Source organism: Octodon degus, unplaced genomic scaffold (genome assembly GCF_000260255.1).
Source record: "Octodon degus isolate 3935 unplaced genomic scaffold, OctDeg1.0 scaffold00012, whole genome shotgun sequence".
NCBI lineage: Eukaryota > Metazoa > Chordata > Mammalia > Rodentia > Octodontidae > Octodon > Octodon degus.
In genome coordinates, this window is record NW_004524588.1 from 24413405 (window position 1) to 24424359 (window position 10955).

The window sequence follows — 10955 nt, forward strand, 5'->3', positions numbered from 1 at the left end:
AAGAACCTTACATAATCTCTAATTCTATCTAATTGGAAATTATTTAGTTATTTTAAAATAAAACTAGTTTTTTTTTTTTTTTTTTAGTACCGGGGATTGAACTCAGGACCTTGTGCTTGCCGTGCCAGCAATTATTCTACTGAGCTATCTCCCCAGCCCTACAAAAATAAGATTAGTTTTGATCCCCAGTATCACATGCCATGCTGGCCCCCTCCCCAGGCACGCTGAGCCAGCCACTGAGTCCAGGTGTGGTGGCGCATACCCTTAATCTCAGCCCTGGGGAGGCTGAGACAGGAGGATCACTACAGGTCTAAGCTGCATAGTGAGACTCTGTACCAAATACACAAATTAAAGAAAAAATTAAAATAAGATTAGTTTTAAATGTTTCTGCAAGTTTCAATTGCCATAAGTATCTATCCATTGAAAGGATTTTAAAATATAATTTAAATAACATATATAGATAGCTGAAAATATATCCTTTATAACAAATACTAATTCCTTTTATCTTTCTCAATGATAGAAGTTTCACAAAATAGAAGCAAAATTACATTAATGAGTACCTCTAACAACTTAAATACTATTGAATAAAGCAAGCACGCAGAAAAAAAACCTTTAGAATTAGTTAGAAATTGTGTGATCATTTTCTTATTTTTTTTTTCAAGTGAGCGATTATTTGCACAATCACAACATGCGGACAAACCCAGAAGAGAGGACCGAGTCTGCTTCCCCAGAGCAAGGCACTGAGGGGACTGCCGCCGCGGGGCTCCCTCAGCAGCTGGGCCACTACCTTCCTCGCCAGCAGACTCTCTCTCGAACGTGTAGGCCATGAAGCAAGCATCGGGTCTCTTGGGGACAAGGGGATGCCCTGGTCTCTCAATCTCAACGCCCAAAACGCTGAAGGTCCGGAGCAAGGCAGCTCTGTCCTCCTGGTTCTTGTGGAAGCAACTGAAGGTGTGGTCGGCGTGGAGCTTCTCCTCTGCGAACTCAAGGAAGCTGCAAAGCTGTCTTTGCTCCCCTCGGGCAGAGGACCTCCGGGATGTCAGTGTCGAGGCTGCCACCGCTCCACACGGCTCTCCAGGGAATGTGCTTGGCCTCGTGAGCCTGGACTGGATATTTAGAATCCTTGTCTTGTTAGTAGACGCCAGTTCCTCTGCTACATTCAGCCGATTATTAGAGTAAAATGAGTTAGCTGGAAGATTGTGATCCTGCTGACTATATGCTCGCCCACCTGCATCTTCAGGGGTGGGCGAGGGACACCAGAGCACCACCGAGGCCTGCACCGGGTGACTCCGACGACGGACGGAGGTCCTGGACTCTCGCCGCCGCGGCCACGCAGACGAAGAAGCGGCCCGGCGTGGCCGGCGTGAACGGCGACGCTCGGTTCATCCCCTTCCTTCTCTCTGGCGAAGCCGTGGCTGTTGCGGATCCGCGGAGGGGAGGATTTCACCATCCAGCCGCTGGGGTCCGAAACCAGGAAACCCTCCGTCTCCGCACCGCCACCGCTCCCCGTTCGCCCTTCTTCCCATTGTTAGGGATAACTTCGTAATAAAGTTTAAGAATGGCGATTTTTCATGTGAATTCAGCAAGTAGAACATCAGTCTGAGTGTGGAAGCTCTGGTGAAGACATGCTTTTTCTTTTCTCCCAACTGAAACAAGGAAGTTTAAGGGTTTTTTTCTTTTCTTACTTTTTTTTTTTTCAGGGTCTCACTACGAAGCTCAGACTTGTAGTGATCCTCTTAATTTCTGCCTCCCTAGTGCTGGGATTACAGGCGTGCACCACCACACCAGAACACCATCACCCTGGCCCCTCTGCTTACCCAAGCAAGCACCTAGTCCGCTGAGCTATACCACCGGCCCTAAGGAAATTATTTTTAAAATGCTAGTTTTTGCATTTTGTTTTAAAATTTAAAATTTTGGTATAGATTTTAATACAACACTTAAGTCATAGCTATTGGCCCCATGAAACAAGTTTTAAAATCAATTTAATCTGAAGTTTTAGCCTCATGGAACAGTTAAACCATTACAAGTCTTTCTGTTAAGTAGAAAATCAGCTCACCAGCTGATGAGGCAAGCTGGAAACGGAGGAATTGTATGACTGCATATCGGACTGTGAGCACAGAGCAGCTCTGAAGCAGGCCCACCTCGCTAGGGAGCTCGGAAGCCTTTCGTGAAATTCTCAAGTCCGTGAGGGTGACACCGTGACCAGAGCTAAAATCAGGTCTTAAATTTTCATTTTGCAGAAGTTCAGAGGACTCACGGGATTGCTACAATTTCCCAATATCCTGAACATGGGAACTTGGGTATTTTCTTTCTGCAAGAATATTATTTTGGAGCCAAAATAAATATTGCATGCAAAGTGTGGCACATTTCCGAATAGGTCGTCTAAATTGTAGGTGTGTATATTTTAAGTGGTTTTAGAGTCTATGCAATTCGTGTTTCTGGAATTAAATCATTTTGCCCATTTGGTTGTTCACATCTATTGGTGGCCTGAGTATGGAAGGCTCTTGTTTTTCTAGATAATCATAAAGTCACAAGCAGGGAGCAGGAAGGACAGTTGATTCTTCAATACTCCAGTCAATCAGTTACCTGTTTATTAAATCAATATGACAAATGAAACTACCTTCACAGCAGTTTCTAGGCCTTGATTTGTTGTCTTACTCTGATGAATTTTCTTGTCTTTACCATAGCGATCATAATAAGGGTTACCACAGACGTTACCCTTTCTTTGCATATTGAAGGGAGATTGGCAAAATATAATGGCTTAGACTTTCCATTTTTTAAAATTGAAATAGAGAAAGGCTTCAAAAACGTAGCTAGAATTGTTAAATGCCATCCAATCCCAGAGAATCCCTGAACATTTGGCAGATCATATTGGGTCTTGGAAATTTAAATTAAAAGAAGTAAACTATATGCAAAAGCTAAAAGGAAAGTGTAATTCCATATTTTGGTAAGGAAAGAGCAGATGGTTTATGAGCACTCTGGAAATGTGAAAAAGTGTGAATCATTTAGCAAGAATGGGAGTAAAGGCGGGAGCAGCGTGAGAACCAGTTTCAGCAGAGTTTAACTGATTAGCGATGCTCCTAATTCTTCATAATAATAATTTACAGAGTACATGGGATGTCTCCCACTGACCAATCTCAAAATTGCAGATTTTTTTAAAATTGCAGAATTTTAAATGAAAAACAATGTTCATGTATTTAGTTAGAGTAATCATGAGAATGTACTTTTTTTGTTTTAGGAGGAGAAAATTTCCAAAACTTTGGGCTGGAAGATCTTTAGAAATCACATAAATGTGCTATAATCCATTATTGGTATATTTTCTTCTTTTACATAGAATTTTCTAAATGGAAATTTTCCCTTTAGCAACACTGTTTCTTTTAGTTCAAGTAACTGTTAAGCAAAAACACACAATCTGAATATGAGGAATGTAGCATAACTTCTTCAGTACATGCATAATATGTCTACAAGTGATAACTTGTAAAATGATCATTTAAATAACCCTTTTTCTTATTTTTTGACATTTCTTAATGTATATGTAATTCTTATAAATCAGTGAAAATACTGGCAGTTTCAAAAAAGTCAAGTCAATAATATTAAAAGATGTTCAGTTTCACTGTAAATACACAATGTGCATGAACTGCATGTAAATTTTCACCTGTCATTTTGACAAAGATGTAACACACCCCTGGCAAGGGAAAACAACATTTTCATAGACAACAGTTACATTTATTGGAACCAGTTTGATACACCTTTCACAATCCAAGCCACAGAAACCTTGCAACTTAGTGAATTATAAAAACGAAAACGTATTCAACAGGTGTGCTTCTCACATTGCACTGTATCTTCCTCCTCAGGGATTGTCGCTGCAGCAATGGCAGAGGCAGAAGAGTAAAAGCAAACAAGATATTTGGAGTAATCACTGAACACGGAGGGGGAATAGGAAGTCGGTGTGCTCGCATCGAGCAGAGTGCTCTTCAGCCATCAGCAAGAGGGAGGCAGCCATGAGCTGGCAGGGAAAGATCGCTAAGACTATTAGTAAAAAAGCAAGATGCAGGGTAGCATATATAATCTAATCTCATTTATTTAAAAATAAAGATTACATATTTGCTTATATATGCATAAAAATTTTCTGAAAATCACGTGAGAAACTGCAATAGAGTTTACATCTGGGAAATAGTAGTATTGGGGGTGAGATGCCAGCAGGAGAGTTTGTTTTCATATTATGTCCTTATGTGTTGTTTTACCGTAGTTTTTAAAGAGATAGAGCAGAGGAATCCTCCTAAATATGTTTTTGTTCACATTTCTCTTAAAATTTATATTTGATTTTCTTCAAGACAAACTGACTTGAGGTACTCAGTGTTCTTATGAATGTATTTCTAGCAGTAAGGTCACACCCACTTAGCGGGTTTATTTTTTTTTAACATATATATACATTGCTTCAGTTTTAAAGATGTCAAAACTTTAAATGGAATGCTTACTGGATATTTTTTCAAACTTTCTAAATTATGTAGATATTAGGATCTCTGTAAAAAAAAAAGAACTGGGAAAATATGAGAGCGAAAAGGAAAACTAGAATCACACAATCACTTTTACCTGTATTAATGTTTTGCTGTTTTCTTTCTTTACACATATATTAATATGCAGTTCTATCTATAAACGAAATGTATTTACAAAGCTGGCATCATAGTGCACCTACAGCTTTGTATCCTGCTTCTTTCCCCCCAGCAAGTAACAGATGACCAGTAACATATTAAACTGAATTATTAAATCAGTATTGTACTATGTCCCCTCATCAAAAAGTGCTTCTACAGAAGGCATTTGGTCAGACCTTTTTTCTTATTAACTGCTATGATTTTTGTATGGTAACTTGGATTCTTATTTAAACTCCTTATGTTCAGTTCAGTATTCATGAGCTTCACTGAAAAACCAAAGTTCAAGGCATGAATGAGCCAACCACTGAGGGCGTGGATGTCCTGGCTGCCACATGCAGGACCAGAAAGAAGGTGCACAGGCAAATGTGCTCCAAGTCTGGTGGGACATTGGTTCTTCTGCTGGGAAAGAGCTATCTTTGGACCCTTGGCTACCAGAGTTGTCAGCAGTGGAGGTTGGGAGTGAGACTTCCTCGCTCTGAGTGTTTGCACTGATACTTTCTTGCTGTGTGATGTTGGGCAGTTGCCTGACCTGGCTATACCTCCTTTCCCTCTTGGTAAAGTAAGGGAAGTATCAGTACCTTTCTCATAGATTTTTATAAAGAGAGAATGAATTAGTTTTTGTGAAATGATGACTACAGATTCAGGGACACGTTAGGCATAACAAGAATGCTAGTCATGAAGAAACTCATTTGTTAATCATGGATATTTTTCTTCAAAGAACAAAATATGTACACGTGTGTGTGTGCATGTGTGTGTGTGTTTGTCTATCAGTGAAGTTAAGTTCACATTGCTGTTTAACTTTAATACTTAAATAGGAATATTTTTAAATTTATTTATTTATTTATATTTTAGGGAAGGGTCTATGGGGTGTTCAAGGTCTCACTACTAGAACAGATTCGTAGTGATCCACCTGTTTACAGCCTCCCAAGAGCTGGGATTATAGGCTTGCGCCACCACGCCCAGTCTCAGTTGCCATCTCAGCGTGCCATGGGGTGTAGCGGGCACAGCAGGCCCAGGGTTCGAACCCCAGGCCCCTGTGTCTGCTTGCAGGCACTTTAATCTGCTAAGCTATTTGGCCAGCTTTTAAAATCTTTTATTTATTTGGTACAGGATCTCATTATGCAGTTCCAACTCTTAGTGATCCTTCTGTCTCAGTTGTCCCTGTTCTGGAACTGTAGGCGTGCACTACCACACCTGGTTTTGGCCAGATTGGCACTTGGCCAGCACAGCATGTGGAACTGAGGACTGAACCGGGTCCCTGTGCTTGCCAGGCAGTATTTTGGTTAGCAAAGCATGTGCACAGTTTGAATCATCTTTTGGATAGAGGTACAAACCCATGCTGTGTTATTCTATTGTAACACACTATGTAATGCAATATAGTATGTCATAATGCAATGAATTCTACATAAGTCGTGCACAAATTATGTAATCTCGTATTTAAAACAAATACTTTTGACAATTATATACATTTATCCTATACAACATATTGTTCTAAAATATGTGTTACTGTAGAAATGCTAAATCAAATTAATTATTATTAAGGTTTACCTTATGTATATTTCATTTAGTTTTATATGTGAAAGACACACTATAACATTAAATCTTATTTTATAAGAATGCCAGTACAGGGCTGGGGAATAGCACAGTGGCATACGTTCCTGCCTGGCAAGCACAACATTCTGAGTTTGATCCCTGTTACCAGGAAAAAATCAACAAATAAACAATGCCAATACATAGTTTTACACACGATCACCATACAGTAAACACATCTTGGATGCCTCATGCTGACAAAACAGGAACTTGATGTGTTATGATCAGCAGCTTCTCAGTCTGTAAACAGTGCCTCATAACTTTTAGGAGTTCGGCTTTTTAGATCTTACTGTTAAGGGAACACGATAAGATATTTGTTTTGAAATTCTGGTTATTTCCTTTATGCGATGTTCTCTAGGTTCTCTGTGTTGTTACAAATGACAGAATTTCCTTCTTTTTCATGTTGATGGTGATTTATTGTTTATCTATACTGCCTTTTCTTCACCAGTCTAATCTGTTGATGAACATTTAGGCTTATTTCCTATCTGGCATATTTATGAATGATATACAATAAACATGAAATATTTATGTTTAGTTTTAACTATTCATTTTAGTTTCTCTGCCTATACACCCACAAGGGGGATGTTAATGTACTAGAGTTCTCTAGAGAGAGAGCACAAGTAGAAAACATATGCATAATATGCAAGAGGATAGAGAGGCTTACAGGACTCGAGGTGAGGGAATCCACAGGGCCAGTTGTGGGACCAGAAGTGGTGAAACCCGCAGTGGCTTGTACGCAGAGACCAGGAGGATGCAGCGTCTTGGCCAAGAAGGTGGAGGCATCAAGGATGCAACATCAAGGGCCTGGGCCCCGGACCAGGCTGCCGAGTAAGTGTGCTGGAAGGCTGAAGAGGTGGAAGTCCAGTGGCTACAGGTGAGTGAAACACCCAGTGCTCTCCCAAACTGAGAAAGCTTTCTCTTCTGTCCTTTTTTGCTCAGTCTCGGGTACAAGCCTGTTCACTAGTGCCACCCACATCAGGAGTAGGTCTTCCTTCAGTGCTGGCCTGCTAGCCCTTCACCTACAGACGCCCCTGGAATTGTGTTCTACCAATCTGAGAGGTGGGTCTCAGTCAGAACAAGTTAACATAATGAAACATTGCTCAAGTCAGGATAGAACAAATGGTTCTATTTGTAGTGTTTTGAGAAACTCCCATGGAACTTCCCATAAGTGCTGATGCCATTTATGTTCCCTCTAAGAATATGCAGTAGTTCCTGCTCCTCTACATCTCATCTTTTATTCTAACAGTGTAATGGTTGACTGAGTGTGTCAATTTGAGTAAGAGCAGCCTAAACCAGCCCAGCAATCCCACACCCTCAGGTGTGGGAGACACACCCCAGCTCATCAGGTGGATGGTAGAACGGGGAATGGGGAGCACAGATTTGCTTCTGCTCTCTGAGAAGCTCCAGTCTTCACCCGCACATTACATTACCTGGTCCCATCACAGCTCTTCAGCTTCCAGTGCAGGTCCTTTTCCTTCCTGCACACTCTTCAGCCTTTGTTCATAGCCCCACGGCCACCTGGTGCAGATGCTTACAGGACACCGTGGTGAGGTTTGGGGGCGTTCACCTGAATCCTTAGGTCTCAGTGGTGCCTGCCACCATTTGCACACTTCCTTGCAACTCCTTGGGTGCCCGTTGGGAGCCAGTCTTGTAAATTTATATCTTGTGCTATATGTTTCTCTAGTGAACACTGATACAAATCGCTAATCTAATAGGTGTGAAGTGATATTTTATCCTGTTTCAATTTTCATGTGGTTTTAGTCAGTTCTTCCAGTGCATAAGCATAGGATATCTAATTAGCTGCCAATTGTGGTAGGCAGCTAAATTAGATAGAGATATTATAGGTAGTCAGACAGGGCCAGGCCCTCAAAGAAACAAGATGGAAGGCCAGGTGACTTTACAGCTTGGAAGAGACGGGCACTCCCATATGGGCCCGACCCCAAAACCAAGACAAAAGAGGAAACATACAGCTCCATATTTCCCTCGGGGTGGGCATCAGGGACTGATATTTTAAACAGGTATCAATCACCTTGAAAGAGCCCAAATGAGTCACTAGCCCAACCCCCAACAGGAAGAGACCCTGTCCCCTATTCATGCCCACTTGCTATGTGACTTGCTTCCCCATTTAGTACTGAATTTAATCAATTTTACCTGAGCAGTGTTGTTTATAATCTCATTGGTTGACCATAGTTTTGTTCCACCTCATGCCCACCTAGGCGAGTTCCCACGTCTTCACCACCTTAGACCTGCCTCACTGCATGGTTCCTCTATAAAAGTCCTTAGAAGAGACAGCTTCCCGTGGACAACCCACTCAGGGCCCGCTCTTATCCCTTTCACGGACAGAAGCTTTCTTTCCTTCACTAAATATATTCTGCTCATAGCCTCCATTTATTCCTAAAATTCATTCTTCAGTTTTAGAGAACATGAACTTGTGCCAGATACCCGTTAGGTTGAGAGCAGTTTTTTTTCCCTGTGTCATTTGGAGGTTCCCTGTATCACAATGATTTGTCTATTCTTGAATTTTTATTAGGTTTTTTTTTTTTTTTTTACATTTTCAGTAAACAAATCTTTGATCATTAGTGACCTTAAACTTTTTTTCATGTAATTGATAGTGACATAAAAGTCTTCTTTTTAGACATAATCTGTGCAGTTTCTTTGCTCCTTTCAAGGTCTGATTGTTTTCTTGCTTTTTAGTCGTCTGCTTTTCTTTTGAATTTTAGGCCCTTATCAGTTCTACACTTTAAATATTTAAGCCCATGTCTTAGCTTTTCTCTTTGCTCTGCTGATTATTTCCTTGGTTGCTTTATCATTTGTTCACTTTTACTTTGCTGCTTGTCCTTCTGGTTTGTATGTGACAATCATTTTAAACAAAAGCTTATAAAATTTCTCCCCCATGTTTGTTCTAGTACTTTTATTACTAACTAAAGCTAAATTTAAATCCCTATTCTGCTTCTTATAAATATCCAATTGTCATAAAAATTTTTAGTAAAGAGATTCTTGTGCTTTCTTTTTATTTATTTATATTATTTTGTATTTTAGGGAAGGGTCTACAGGGTGTTCAGGGTCTTGCTACTATATCAGACTGGTAGTGATCCGCCTGTTTACAGCTTCCCAAGAGCTGGGATTACAGGTACGCCCCACCACGCCCAGTCTCAATCACCATCTCAGTACATCCTGGGGTCAGGGCCAGCAAGGCAAGCCCGGGGATTGAACCCCTGGCCCCTGCACCTGCTTGCAGGCACTTTAATCCGCTGAGCTATTTGGCCAGCCCTCCTTTCTTTATTGTGTGTTTTTAGCTTCTTAAACATAAACTCAGTATACAGCTGTGAATATTTTGCTGGAATCTTTACTATAGTGTATTGGTGAATATGTCTTTTTTATGCCAATATTATAATGTTTTAATTACAATAATTTTGTGGTATATTTTAAAATGTAATTTATGATACAGTTGAATTGGTTCTTTTCATTTAAGAAATTCATTTCTTTTTCTTTCAACATAAATTTCTAATTGTCTTCTTACATTTCTGAGGAAAATGTCTTTAGAATTATGATAGATGTGACACTGAATATGTAAATCATTGGTTGGGATCCACATTTTAACAAAACTAGCACAATTCTTCCACTTGTGAAAACTGGACATCTTTCCATTGATTTGTGTTTACCTGAATATCTTCATTAGTGTTTTATAGTTCTCAGTATGAAATGTTTAATCTCCTTTGTTAAATAATCCTATTTATTATTTTAGAAATCTTGTTTGCAGGTTTCTTGCAGCCTTCATTTACATCGCCTAAGAATAGCTTCTACAGTGATCTAAGAGGGTGTTTACCACTCTCCCATGGAAAGAGGACCAATTTAACATTTTCTTTCCATTTTTGTTGCCTTTCTTCTCTCACTCTTATTTGCACTGTTTCAGAATGTTTTGGGAAAAAATGTTGAGAGTGGGTACACTTGTCTTGTGCCTAATATTGCAGACAAAACTTTCAACTTTTCCCTGCAAAGTATGTCAGCTTTAGGTTTGTCGTATGCCAACTTCAACTATGTTGGAGTATATTTTTTTTGCATCTACTTCTATGTTTTTACCATGAAATGTAATCTGAATTTTTATGGGCTTTAGTGATGTTTCTGAAGTAATATAACCAGTCTATTGTAATATCTGGACTCAAATTTTTACTTTTTAACTTTTTTCCATTCTTTTAACTTTTAATTTGGCGAGAAATAATTCTGTAGGAACTAAGAGCAAGTAAATTTTGCAGTGACTGTTTTTACTAACCTTAAAAATAGATATTGAAAGTATGAATGTTGGAGAAGTCTTAAAAGCAGAAGACCTAGAGTAAATGAAATATCTGATGAATTCAGAGTTTTAAAAAATGTCAATTTGACAGACATGGTGCAAATTCAGCACTGGGAAGTCTGAGGTAGGAGGATTGCTATGAGTTCAGGGCCAGCCTGGGCTACATAGTGAATAGAAGGCAAGCCTTGAATATATATAGTAAGAACTAGGCTGATAATTGTTTTTTAAATTGACAACTGTATTTCACTTAATGCATACTAATTTTTAAATATTGCAAGTAGAGTATTTTTTTGAAATGGGATGAGGACGGATTGCAGTCATTTTAGGGATCCAAAGCAACCATTAACATTTAGTAAGTTCTTACATGGGCCAGTTACTTGTGCAAGTAAGGAAACATACTGCATTATTTATTGAGTTTTTTT

General features: G+C 39.6%; 1 pseudogene; it reads right to left on the minus strand.

The window, feature by feature from the left end:
• The window catches only part of LOC101591327, a 90045-nt pseudogene extending 88595 nt beyond the window's left edge, over positions 1 to 1450 (minus strand).
• Between the last annotated feature and the right edge of the window lie 9505 nt (positions 1451 to 10955).